The sequence below is a fragment of the Microtus oregoni genome, unplaced genomic scaffold (assembly GCF_018167655.1).
Source record: "Microtus oregoni isolate MIOR12 unplaced genomic scaffold, Mior012 000006F_ref0000085, whole genome shotgun sequence".
NCBI lineage: Eukaryota > Metazoa > Chordata > Mammalia > Rodentia > Cricetidae > Microtus > Microtus oregoni.
The window spans coordinates 45,765,086-45,779,920 of NW_024543065.1; the positions used below are offsets into that span (position 1 = coordinate 45,765,086).

A 14,835-nucleotide genomic window follows, 5' to 3' on the forward strand; every position below is an offset into this window, starting at 1 on the left:
CTCTGTGAGTTCAAGGACAGCCTGGTCTATAAGAACTAGTTCTGGGACAGGCCCCAAAGATACTGAGAAACCCTGTCTCAAAAAAAAAGAGAGAAAGAAAGAGATACAAATGTTAAACAGGGTACAATTGAAAGAAATATGTCTGTGGATTTTTCTGAAAGTTCTACTTACCAGGCATAGTTTCTTAGCTGAGACATCAGTCACATTTCTGGGAAACTGTTGCCAATGGGCTTATGCTGCTGCATCTGTGAGGATAGAAAAAATTACAAGTATCAACAAAATGCTTAGTCCCAAGACCTGCTGAGGTCTTGAACTTCTTGAATGACAATGACTAAGAAGTAACTGTACAAACTCTTTGTGAATTGAATGCTTTGGACCCATTTGCATACAGTGTAGTAAAGTAATATAAAACGTTAAAGAATGGAAATAGTGACCAATGACCCCCACTATATAAGATTACTTCTGTGCACAAATCTGTGTGGTCATTCTGCGTAATTCTCTTCACTCTTTCCAGACACAGTATTCTGCACATGAAGGTACATGTCACAACCAGTGGACTTCAACACTTCACTGCTAAATGTTCACCTTAGTTTGTTAAGAATTGAGTTTATTTATTTTTTTTTTAAATTTATTTATTTATTAAGGATTTCTGCCTCGTCCCCACAACCGCTTCCCATTTCCCTCCCCCTCCCCCCGATCAAGTCCCCCTCCCTCATCTGCTCGAAGAGCAATCAGGGTTCTCTGACCTGTGGGAAGCCCAAGGACTGCCCACCTCTATCCAGGTCTTGTACGGTGAGCATTCAAACTGCCTAGGCTCCCACAAAGCCAGTACGTGCAGTAGGATCAAAAACCCACTGCAATTGTTCTTGAATTCTCAGTATTCCTCATTGTCCGCTATGTTCAGCTAGTCCGGATTTATCCCATGCTTTTTCAGACCTAGGCCAGCTGGCCTTGGTGAGATCCCAATAGAACATCCCCATTGTCTTAGTGTGTGGGTGCACCCCTTGTGGTCCTGAGTTCCTTGCTCGTGCTCCGTCTCCTTCTGCTCCTGATTTGGACCTTGAGATTTCTGTCCGGTGCTCCCGTGTGGGTCTCTGTCTCTGTCTCCTTTCATCGCCTGATGAAGGTTAATATTCCTGACGATGCCTATGTGTTTGTCTTTGGATTCGCCTTATTTAGCTTCTCTAGGAACATGAATTATAAGCTCAATGTCCTTTATTTATGGCTAGAAACCAAATATGAGTGAGTACATCCCATGTTCCTCTTTTTGGGTCTGGCTTACCTCACTCAGGATAGTGTTTTCTATTTCCATCCATTTGTATGCAAACTTCAAGAAGTCCTTGTTTTTTACTGCTGAGTAATACTCTAATATGTATATATTCCATACTTTCTTCATCCATTCTTCCGTTGAAGGGCATCTAGGTTGTTTCCAGGTTCTGGCTATTACAAACAATGCTGCCATGAACATAGTTGAGCATATACTTTTGTTGTATGATAGGGCCTCTCTTGGGTATATTCCCAAGAGTGGTATTGCTGGATCCAGGGGTAGGTATTTTAGCCATTCTGACAGGTGTAAGGTGGTATCTTAAAGTTGTCTTGATTTGCATTTCCCTTATCGCTAAGGAAGTTGAGCATGACCTTAAGTATCTTTTGGCCATTTGAACTTCTTCTGTTGACAAGAACTATAAGTCTTTGAAGAAAGAAATTGAAGAAGACACCAGAAAATGGAAAGACCTCCCTTGCTCTTGGATTGGGAGGATCAACATAGTAAAAATGGCAATTCTACCAAAAGCAATCTATAGATTCAATGCAATCCCCATCAAAATCCCATCAAAATTCTTCACAGATCTGGAGAAGACAATAATTAACTTTATATGGAAAAACAAAAAACCCAGGATAGCCAAAAAAATCTTATACAATAAAGGATTGTCTGGAGGCATTACCATCCCTGACTTCAAACTCTATTACAGAGCTACAGTATTGAAAACAGCTTGGTATTGGCATAAAAACAGAGAAGTCGACCAATGGAATCGAATAGAAGACCCTGACATTAACCCACAAACCTATGAACACCTGATCTTCGACAAAGGAGCTAAAAGTATACAATGGAAAAAAGAGAGCATCTTCAACAAATGGTGCTGGCAAAACTGGATGTCAATCTGTAGAAGAATGAAAATAGATCCATATCTATCACCATGCACAAAACTCAAATCCAAATGGATTAAAGACCTCAATATCAGTCCGAACACACTGAACCGGATAGAAGAGAAAGTGGGAAGTACTCTACAGCAAATGGGCACAGGAGACCACTTCCTAAGAATTGAGTTTATAATGACATAATTTTTGTGAGTTAAATGCATATATATATATATATATATATATATATATATATATATATATCAGATAGGAGAAAGTTTATGAGTCCCTACTATCCTGTTGGTTTGATACCTTCCTTGAATTTTATAACTTTATGAGTACATTGTCATGATATGACCTTAAAAACACTGAGGATAAATGACTTTTTAAACCAATAGATGTTTATAGGCAGAGAGGATAAAGAAAGGTCATCAACATGGCCAGTATGACACAAACACAGTTATCTCAGTTTGTGATCAAAAGGAATGAGAGATATTCTCAAACAATTACTTTTTATATGCAGTTTGTATTCCACACCTGACATTTTTCACTTTGTGGGTATCTAATTGTATACCTTTTGGTGAAAGTTTTTATTTGATGGAAATAGAGAGATGTCTCAGTGAAAAAGAACACTTGCTGCTGTTGTAGATGATGTGGGTTTGGGCCCCACCACTCACAAGGTGGCTCAAAATTGCCTTTAAACCTAGTTCCAGTGGTTAGTGACACCCTCTCATGGCCATTAAAGTCACTGAATTCTCATAGTGCACACATATACATGAGGGCAAAACATCTATACACACAAAATAAAAATAGATAAATAAATACATCTTACTTAAATCAGTTTCATTTTAACACAAAAGTTCACTACACAGGGAAATGTCAAGTGCAAATAAGGCTTTGAGGTTGTAACAAATACATAGTTCTGTTTTGACATGACAGAAAGTTGCCCCAGTCTTATTTTAATTTCAAAAGCGCAAGATACTTTTGGTGTTTATGATTCCATCAGAAATATGTAGTGTTAATATTTTAGAAATAAAGATAATAGTGGTAGCTACCGATGAATTACTAACATATTACTTGATGCAAAATGGGACATGGGATACTAACATGCAATTAACAAATAATAGTGTGAGAAAAAAATTAAGTAGCGAGAAGAGTTGGCCTAAAATACTGCATATATTTGCTATTAGAGTGTCACTAAGTAGATCTGGCTATCCTGGAAATCACTATGTGATCATGTTGACCTTAAACTCACTGAAAACTGTCTACACCTGCTTCCCAAATGGTGAGAATAAAAGTATGCACCAGAACAACTGGATTATTTGATACTTCTTATATTGATTTATCTATTATAATGAAATTCATGATGCACTAAAATAGACCTAGTACATGTGAGATCATAAAGAATACTCAGAATAGAGAAAACCTTAAATATCGTCCAATAGATTATAGCACTCTTGTGACAAATGGATCTTAGTTGTAGAGCCTAGGCCTGTAAAACACAAAGTCCTGTATTTTATTAGCAAGATAGTAATTAGGAAAGGTGTGATATCAGATTCTGCTCAATATTAGAGGAAGACTAATACAAGAGAGATAACTAAGGTCACACATGGTCCTTGTTTTCATTGCCCAATACCTTTCACTCCATTTTACCTTTCCAAAGAAAAGAGGGAGTGTTTTCAAGCCAGTCATTTTACCAGTGGCCATTCAAAACATATTGTTATTGTCTCTCTAATAGGATGATAAATGTCATGTTATATAAGAATATTTTTAAACTCCAGAAATATATTCACATCCTTTACCTTTCAGGGTTGATTGCTTCTTCTACTTCCAGTCTGATATCTACTATGGGCATGAAACCATGATAAGTTCATCTTTCCATTACTTCAAAGAAGGTCAACAAATCAGGAGAATAATATGAAATATCACGTTGACTTATTATAATGATCCTTTAGCACCTTTACAGATGGGCTGCATTATTCTGGTGTACCCACAGTCACCAGCAGTGGAAGAATTTGATTAAAGTAATTACCAACAGGGAATGGCATAACTTAGAAATATATTTATAATTCTCAATTACATCATAGCTATGGAATTATCCTTGTGCCTTCTCTCTCTGTTCCACAGACCTTTTTCTACCTCAAATTCCAATTACCAGGGATAAGTACTTACCAAGTCTCTAATTTGCTCACTCTTCTCATCTGACTGAAATACAAAGTACTCACTTGGCTTCATGCATTGGCAGGATGGTGGGATCATATGGCAGATCCTGACTCTTAAGAAGCAGTTGCAAGAGAGTCGGCTCAAACCTGACATAGAGATCTGTGACCTTACCTCCCTAAACACCTGCAATTATCATTTCATCTGCCACTGAAATACAGTGTTGGATTTGGGAGACAAAATAATCCATGATGTTTTTCCAGTTGCTCATTAACAAAGACACTTAAAAGTATCCCGTCAATATCTCTACGGAGACAGTCTTTGTAGGAGGAATTGAGTTTGCATGATTGATGAAGGCTAATCAAGTCTCTGGTGGATAGTGTTAGAAACTTTGGGGTCAGATTCATAAGAAAGTTAGTGAAGTTTCTCAGTTTCAATGTATATAGCTTACACTGACCCCTTGACCTGGAATCAAAATAGTTCTTTAAAAGTAAAAAGTTTATAACATTTAGTACTTAGAATATTTCTTTGAGTATTTCATAAAAGCACATGAACTTTATTTCAGCATATGCCCATTATCTCCTTTCCAATTTCATTTCTATACCCTCCCACAACTATTATCTCCAAATCCCACATGCTCAAAACAAAACAAGACAAGAAAATCACTGAGCCTACTTTGTGAATCCAGAGCGTGCCTAATTCATGGGCCCCTATGAAGACATTGTTAGCCTTTAACTGTTGAATCCTTATAAAAACATGACATTTTGTCTCCAAGAAGTTATCTGTGGCAAACAGCTATTCAGCTCAAAGTAGGAGTTCCTGAATGCATCGACTGTACTTGAATTGTGTGTAGTTGGATTTTGTGCATAATGTCCTAAAAAGTAAATTCATATGTGTAAGCATTCTGTTTAGTCCAGAGAAAAAAAAACTTGTTCCCTTTTAGTCATCTGCTACCTCTCATTTTTATACTCTTTCTCCATCTTCTTCCATGATGATCTCTGACTTTTTTAAGGAAAAGTTGTGTTATAGATGTTCCATTTTAAGGTGAAATCTCTATAGTCTCTTATTCTCAGTATTTATAATGATTGTAGGCCCATGTGTTAATCACTGTAGAGTGAAAAAAGCTTCTCTAATGAGGGTTGAGTAATATACTAATCTTTAGTATGAAGATACAAGCATAAGATGCAGTTTTTTAAACTATAGCCTCTGGCAGAGTAAAAGTATTATGTTCTTTTGTGGATTCTATATTTCTCTGTGCACATGCTCTTGTCTCTGATAATAGTATCAAGCATGGGTTCCAATTTGTGATGGGGACAATAATTTTAATCATAAAATGGTTGGTTGCTCAAATCATGCTCGTGAAACTATTGCACCAGGCTTGTTGTTGTTAGAGCTCCCAGGGTTCGTTCTTGGATAAGACTTCGCTTGCTTACAGCACTATGAGAACTATGGTTCAAGCTTCCAGTTGACCACAGGCTTGATTACTCATGGTCTATGATGCAAATATATGGTGTCTTCAGGAGTACTAACTCACCATCTAGGAACCATAGACCCCTAAACATTATAGTATCCTGACATTGTTCTTGGTTGCTATCAATTTATTTGTTAACTGTCAAATATCTAATCACCCCCACTTTATAGTATTCAGCAGAAGAACAAAGTCAGTCAAATAAAAAAATATCTAATGAAGTAGGAATAAAAGGAAAAATATGATATCACATTTAGAAAGGATATTATAATACTTAGTGTCATATAGCACAAATTAGTTTGATAATGATGCCATGAAAAAATATTTAGGTAAAGTAAAAACTGTATTTTTCATTAATCATTTTCAATTAAAATTTTTTTATTTTTGAAATTTAAGTATATTTAAATCAGTTTCCATTTTCTTTTTACTGACTTCAGCCCTTAACATGTATACCTGATAATTTCTTCAACTTCATGTCATCTGTTCCACTATATGTTGCTGCCCACCATATATACACTTTAAAAATATAAAGCCAACTTATTCCACATAGTGTTAATTTTATGTATAAGATTTCAGTGCTGATCATTTGGCATTTGATGATCATGTTTAGGAGGTTCTTTCCTGGGGAAAACTATTTCTACATGCTTTAGCATTTCTTCCTTACCTGCAGTTTTGTCTATGATTCACAATTCATGAGATTCTCTCCTTCCAAGTTATCATGTCCATCATTATCATCCTTGTTCTTGTTTAAAAAGCCACATTTTAAAAGACACAATCCTAGGACAAACTTCCTGTTTCCCTCTTCCAATCTTCTAAACCTAAGTTCTACTATGACCCTCACATTTTAGACTTATTATTTAACATTAAGAGAACAAAAAACAAATATTGATGAAGATGTAGATAAATTGATCCTCATTCTATACTTGTAGGAAGGTGAAGTACTGTTTTTTATAGAAATAAATACAAAGATTTCTCGATAAAATTAAAATTGAATTATGATATACCACAGCTATGTAATTTCTTTAACTCCATCAAAAACTCCAAAAGGATACAATATTATCTAAGTTAACAGGAAGTACATTGTAAAGAACTTCCAAAACTCTAGAACTGACAGAGACATCTTGTTAGCTGGACAGTCACCCAAGGTTTTCTTATATCATTGGGACATTCATCTTCAGCTTACCAGCCCATAGTATCCAGCAGACTTTTCTATGAAGCAGGAAATTTCAAAGACAGGTCTGCCTATATTGGCAATTTGCCAGTAACTTTCTTTTGTATCCTGCAGAATGTCTCGCATACTCTTGTTTTGTTTTGTTTTTTGTTTTTGTTTTTTTTTTTCAAGACAGGGGTTCTCTGTGGTTTTGGAGCCTGTCCTGGAACTAGCTCTTGTAGACCAGGCTGGTCTCGAACTCACAGACATCCGCCTGCCTCTGCCTCCCGAGTGCTGGGATTAAAGGCGTGCGCCACCACCGCCCGGCCACGCATACTCTTTCATGAAGCAGGAACCCCAAAGAATTGTCTCATCCTTAAGCAAGTTTAGCAGTTATTTCTCTGTTGATCCTGCATGTCCAGTTTATCTAACAAACTGCATAAAAGAGCCTCTTTAATGCCCATCTTCCTCTTGAAGTAGATTGGTGCTGCCAGGAGCAAACGTGTCTTACTGTCTTCAAAAGTCCTAAGTTATTGAAACATTTTAAATGCCATATTCTGAAGGTCTCTGAAAGATTTGAAGAATACCTAACTGAAATATATCTGTATACATCTATAAAAACTAACTAACGTGACTACAAGCTTGACTACTATAGATGAGTATTTACTAACTTATATTTCTTAATTATACATTTCATTTTTAAATGAACTACAAAAACACAATACCTTAATCAAGATCAGAAATACATATAACAAAATTTACCTTAAATTTGTGTCAATAAACCAAGATCCATATCAATGCAGATCTCTCTAGCATATCCCCCTTTAAATATAAAAGAACATTTATAAATAATATTTGAGAATATGGGTATATAGTTTTGTCCATACTGCTTTCTGCTGTTTGAGGGCACTGTTAATCGGGTCTTTCATAGTATATCCTGTGTGCTAGGTTCATCTCAGTTAGCAGGTGGGCAAAGTAATTTTTTGAGGGTGTTCACGGTGACTTTTCAGGAGGCCTTGGTCTATGAAACCATATTTACCTAGAAGCAAACCACGGGTTCTCATCTTTTGTTAAAAAAAAAAAAGAGAAGAACCTCTTTTCCCAAGAAACATGTTCTTAGAACCAAATTATGAAGTCAAGATACCTTTATAATATACATGCTGGTTTAGCTTAGCAGTGCATACAATGAAATGTCTCTCTTAGCTCCCTCATAATCAAAAACTTCAAAGAAAACACAATAATATACATAATCCAGACTCTTTGTGTATTTTTCATTTTTACGTGGTTTATTTTTCCTTACTCCTTTTAATCTATGACTGCCTGTATTCTGTCTCTTTAAAGGCTTCACCCTTTTTTAAGCATTAGCTTTATTTTATGACTCTCTGTACTCTTCTTTTTCTTTCTCCTAAGCCTACATACATTTATACAACACTGTGACTCATTTAGAGTTTTTATTCCATCTGAATTTTTTTTATTGTGTATCTATAATTATTTTTTGATCAGAAGTGTTTCTTAAAATGCTAAGCAGCTTGGTCTCAGCGGCCCTGGGTGCTGGCTCTGCCTCCTGCCTCTCTCAGGCTTTAAATGTGGTGGAGGTAGTTCACCTCAGCTTTAGGACTGCTTGGTGGGAGCCATCCTCACCACCTAAACTCTGGAGAGCACCATGCAGCATATACACCTTTTTTTTTTCTTAGTAAAAGCTAAATCCACCATGCAGCTCACTGCATGGCCTGGAAATATCTCTGTGTATAGCAGTAGGTTTCCACCATGCTGTCCTGCTTGTGCATGCCTAGTAGATCTGATCACACTGCCTTCCTAGGCGAGGAACACTGAGCCTGGGCATGGTCTTAGTGACTTTCCTCTTGACACTGAGTGGATACACAAACACCCAGGACCGCAAATGCTATTGAAATGCTTCATAGGCAGAGTTCAGGCTAGCAGACTAGCTCAGGAAGCTACATTTTAAAACCACACAGCTTTTTCCTGCTATTTCTGAACCAAAAAAATCACCTTTTACAAGAGCCATGCCTCTGCTTGCTTTTAGCAAACAGAGCCCATCCAAGAAAATGCTGCTAGCAAACCATGCTTAACTCTGTTGTTCTGTGTGTAGAATTAATGTTTAAGCTTTGTCAGGTTTTTACATGGATTTTGTTGGCCACATGGACACCAATCTATAGTAATGAGTGAGTCACTTGTTTATCCCAAGGGCCCCACTAGCCCTCCAAAATAACCACACAGAAATTATATAAATTAAAACACTGCTTGACCCATTAGCTCTAGCTTCTTATTAGCTAACTCTTATATTAATTTAACCCATTTCTATTAATCTGTATATCACCATGTGGCAATGGAATACTGGGAAAGATTTAGCATGTCTGCCTCTGGCATCTCCATGGTGTCTCTCCCTCATTCTTCCTTCTCCCTGCATTCCAACTAGCTTTCTCCACATACCTAAGTTCTGCCCTATCAACAGGCCAAGGTAATTTGTTTTTTAACCAATGAAAGCAACACATAAACAGAAGGACATCCTACACCAGCCAGGAATGTCTCTGAAATTTTAGGTGACCATTTTCTACAGAATTAGTTCTAGGATATCCAAAGTTACATAGAGAAACCCTATCTTAGAAAAAGCAAAACCAAAACAAAATCTAAAACTTAGAAAGAGACTTGCAAAAGGAGGTAGAGAAAGGATCCAGTAGATGGGGATGGAGGCAGAGAAAGAGAGGAAAGAGAGAGAAAGGCTGATAAGAGAAGATAGAAGAATGAAAAGGAGGGGACACCAGTGATAAACAAGGCTTGGGATTAAAGATTTAGGCCACAAAAACCAGGATTTGTTTCTGCATTGATCTTCTGTAGCCCAGGGTGGCCTTGAACTCACAGAGATACATCTGCATCTCTCCCATATCCTGGAATTAAAGGTGTGTGTCCCTATTACCCAACCTCTTGTGGCTTTAGATTAGCCTCAGGTCATCAAGCAAAATTTGTTTATCAAAATATAAATAATATACCACAGAAAATTATAAATACTAAAATAGATTAGCCAAAGTGTACAAAAATAAGAGAATCTTTTGTATAAAATTTTTGTATTTTATCTTCATTGATAACCATGACTATTTTTAATATTCTGATACTTTTATATCAATTAAAGCATGTTGATTAGCAGTCATAGACAAATGACAGATTTGATATTCCTTTCAGTGTGGAAATGTCCCCTTTCACCATAGTGACAATCTATGCTTACTTTGGATGTCCTTCCATGGGATCACAAAGATTTGCATAGAGATTCAGATCTAGGACTGTAGGAGGATTCCATTTGTAACTCATTCAAAGGGCAAAATGTCTTTCCCCTGAAATGTTAGTGTATTTGGTTTCTTTCATGCTATGTGATTGTTATTTACCAGCTTTGCTGAACTTGGTCTTCTTAGACTACAAGGCTGTGCTTGAACTGGAGTCCCTCCTGTTCATCAGAGTGATTGTTAGGTAAAAGGTCCTGGCTGCCACGCCCAGATACAGGAGGTGTGATCCAAGGTATTGTCTAATTAATTAGTGTCACAGATTGAGTCATTGAAGTCAGACACTATAAAAGGACATCAGCTTGAGCAGAAGCTCAGTTGCAGCAGAGCACAGGCCTGGAGACACATCAGCACCTAGTGTTTGCTGGAATCAGCTTTGACATCTGCCCTAGAAAGAGAACACTTTGGTGAACAGAAACATTTCACTTCTTTGTGGCATGGGTATGTGTAGGTTTGTTATTTTTTGTGAGTTGTGGAAGATGCTGCTTTACAATTTTGGGGAGGTCTCTAAGTTGTTGTGTGGTCTTTTGGAAAACCTTTCTGCTCAAGCATTTGCCCTTATAAATTTTGAAAGTGAGGTATGTGGTCTTTTATTTTATGGGCATGTCCTCGCTACTCTGCAAACTGATGGTTGTTGGTTATTCACTTTTAATGTTTTTCTTATGAAAGTGTTGCTCTGTGGTACTTGTAAGGGGAGACACAGGTGAAACAAAATTCGAGGCTCTGCAACAATAACTTTTACCTTTTACAAAGGGGTGAGCAGATAGCCCTTGGCTACCATGCAGCTTGCTGTTTTCTCATTTAAAGTCTTCCCATTCTCAAACCAGGATTTTTCTTCCTGTTGTGTAAAGTAATATTTTACTCACATTTCTTTCTCTTTTCTAGTCTCTGGGAAAATTTGTAAAGGACTCAGACTCTGAAGAAGTATTTCTTTTGAAAAATCTCTTAGTAGAACTTTGACATTAATAACAAGTGTCATTTAATTCATTGCCTTAACCCATCCACAAACTTCTTAAACAAATCTGTAAGTCACAATAAAGATACTGAGCTGCCATATTTGAATATTTCTGAGGATTATCAGCATAAGGGCTTCAAACCTCAGGCTCCTTTAAGCCCCTGTCACCAGAAAATGATGGCATAGTAGAAAACATGGAGTTTATTCCAAGCCGGGTTTCTCCTGTGCAGTGAGAAGAAGACATCTCTAACTCTGCTAGTATCTGCCTCAACTTTTACCCAAATGACAATGGCTCCTGTGCAAAGCAGAGAACCTATCTCAAAAAGCCAAAAGTTAAAAATAAAGAAGTAGAGGTTAAAACAAAGCCATGTAAAGATGAAAACTACACAGAGAGTCTGGATACTTCAAATTTGAAGTCAAAAGGTATGTTACTTTGGAGAAGAGGATTTGCTTTTGTTTCCACAGGAAATGAGAGGCTGTCAATCTGAGTTAAGAAATATCAAGATTGATCAAGAAAGACCACCTGAGAAATCTCTGATAGGAGCAGATGGCCAAGATGTCAATATTCTTCATTCAGAACAGATTCAGGACTGCTGCCTGAGATGATCAAGCCTCACAGGATACTCCAGTCAAGACTTGATCATAATTCTAAACTTTCCTTAGGTCCACATAAGATTATCAGCACCCCCAACCAACAGGAAGTAGCCTAGAAAAATATGTCCACATTACAAAAAAAAAAAGACTTCTGTGTGATTTCTTTGGGACATAATGACTGCAGGAATCAAGCAGGACCAAAAACCCTGTCAACACCAGTACACACTAAATAATTCCAGAATCATGCATCAAAGTCCCCCTGTGAGGGTCACCATGATTGACTCCACACAGTCACAAACACATCCAAATGTGTGGAATGTTTCAAACATCATGGAGTGAGCATGTCTTTGTGATTAAAAGCACTAATTGCTCATCGGAGGATCCAGGCTTTATTTCCAGCAATCAGTGGTGCCACAAATCCATCTGTAACTCCAGTCCTTAGAAGTGAACACCCTCTACTTAGCTCTGCAAAATGCATGTGGTACACATGCAAGAAAAATGCACATACACATAACATAAAACAACCAGTAAGATGTAGAAATCTTATCTTGATTCTTCAGTTAAAGAATTTTTCTCCTTAATATATTTTCTCTTGTTCACATATACTTTGCCCTTTACCACATAATAATTTGTATGTAATGGTGATTCTTCATTTTTTTGAAAAATGCTCATTATTGCATAGAAATATATGTAAAAAATGTTGAAATAAAATAACTGATGACCCATCCATATAAAACTGGAGTCAGCTATAGGATACTTGATATATCTAAAATACAATCTTTCTATTACACAATGGATAAAAGAATATGTCAATATATAAGAAAACATACACAACCAAGATTCATATCCAACTAAGAGAGAATTATCACTTATCACAACAGGGTAAAAAAGTTAGTAATAGACTTGATATTACTGATGAGAACAAAAAGGAAAACTATGGGAAAGCATGTTCCTAGAGATAGAAATACATTATTCTCCCCATAGTATAGGACCTTTGGAGGTGATCATAAAGAAAAGATGAATGGAAGAATGATGTAGGTGGGCCTTCTGTCTATGTGTTATTTTCATTGGTTAATAAAGAGACTGCCTTGGCCCTTTAATAGGACAGAAAATTAGGTAGGCGGAGTAAAAAGAACAGGATGCAGGGTAGAAGGCAATGAGGCAGTCGCCATGAAGCTCCAGCCCAAGATGGACGTAGGTTAGAATCTTCCTGGTAAGCCACCACCTTGTGGTGCTACATACATTAATAGAAATGGGTTAATAAATGTAAGAGTTAGCCAGGCAGTATTTAAATGAATACAGTTTGTGTGTTGTTATTTCAGGGCATAAGCTAGCCAGGCAGCCGAGAGCTGGGGTGGCAGGAATGCAACCCACCACTACTTCTACCCAATGTGGGGCTTGAACCCATGACCCTGAGTTTAAGAGTCTCATGCTCTACCGACTGAGCAAGATGAAAGCGTAAGTCACAAACAATCCCACACTGGTTTGTAAAAATGATTAATAGAATGGTTAATTATTTAAGAGGGAAAAATTTACAGATCACCATCCCAGAAAACAGCCCTCTGTGCAATCAAAAAGGGAGACTAGTCACTGGAAGAAGAGCCGGAAGTCAGAGAATAAGCAGAGGGCAGTGGCAGCTTTTTCAAAGAGAGAGAGACCACGCTCCAATGGGCTTGTATCTCAGCAGCTATTGGCTGAAGAAGCAGAAGGAGCAACACCCCCCCCCCTTTTGTTTAAGTAAGAGAGTTCTAAACCTACTACGAAATTATATACAATAAGTACAAATATCCTATTCTAACTAGCTTAAGTCTTGTATAATAGATAACTTGGCTGAGTCATGAGAGGAAAGTAACTACATTTATATAGTCTTCAACCCCATCGAAGATCTGAGAAGGGAAATAATGTGCATGATGGGGCAGGATGAAAAGCAGGCCTGCCCGCAGCTCCTTCTACAGAAGAAACTGAATAGGCAATGACAAATGTGAAGACAAGGATGATGATAGTTTGTATGGCTTTGTCCTCAGGCAAGATTTACAGAAAGTCTTGAGCACTGTGGATATGCTAGACTTGTCTCTTCAGTCTATAGAGGACACTCACCATGGAAACACTTGAGCAGGCCAAGAGACACAGTCACAGGCCATCAGTGAAGCACAGTAAGGACATATACACAGAGATTGTCACATTACTGGAAATAAACCTTGTAGAGTATCCATAGCTCAACCAGCTAGTCACATTTTTGTCAGAAATGTGGTCTGACATTCTTGCTGGAGTCAAGATATTTAAAAGCATGTGTACAAACCAACTGAGTGAGCAAGAGAGACAGATGAACATGTTGTCTCTGTGTTTAAACTTGATCCACCTGGAGTTACTCAGGCTGATAGTGATTGCTTGGAAGCTATTGAATGGGCACATGGCATACAGGGACAGCCTGCTCATTTCTCTGTAAATATATATTACCATTTAACATCCAAAGTCATCCAGGAACTCCTTAAACACAAAACGTGTCATTTTTTGTGGAATGACTTCTGTGACAATCAACAAGGAGTTGGCAAAATTCAAGTCTCAATGATTAGGTGTTTGGGTATTAAATGCTTTCCAATAATATCAAATGACATAATAAAATAGTATTGCAGAATTTATAAGCATTTCCACTGAAGTCTGGGAGAAGAGAAAATTGTCATTATCAAGTTGTCAGAAGCTATTTTTATTTATATTAAAAAATAAATAAATTTGGAGGGCAGTTGTGGCACAAGCCAGCACTCAGGAGGCAGAGGCAAGCAGATTTCTGTGAGTTCAAGGTCAGCCTGGTCTACAACAGCTAGTTACAAAATAGGCTCCAAAGCTACAGAGAAACCCTGTCATCAAAAAAAAAAACATAATAAGTAAATGCATTTATTAGATTCAATAGATCATGGGAAAACATTATGAACATATATTATTTAATAAAGTGTAAATAAAATATTCATCACTCTATTATATTTACATAGCTAAATCACTGAAAAAAAGAAGGTTTTAAAGTATTTTTTATTGTATTTTGGAGATCGGATTTCTCTGTGTAGGTTTAAAACCTGTCCTGGAA

At 37.1% G+C, this 14,835-nt stretch overlaps 1 pseudogene; it reads right to left on the reverse strand.

Moving 5' to 3' along the window:
* Positions 1-12,628: 12,628 nt before the first annotated feature.
* Positions 12,629-14,447, reverse strand: LOC121449880 (annotated as a pseudogene).
* Between the last annotated feature and the right edge of the window lie 388 nt (positions 14,448-14,835).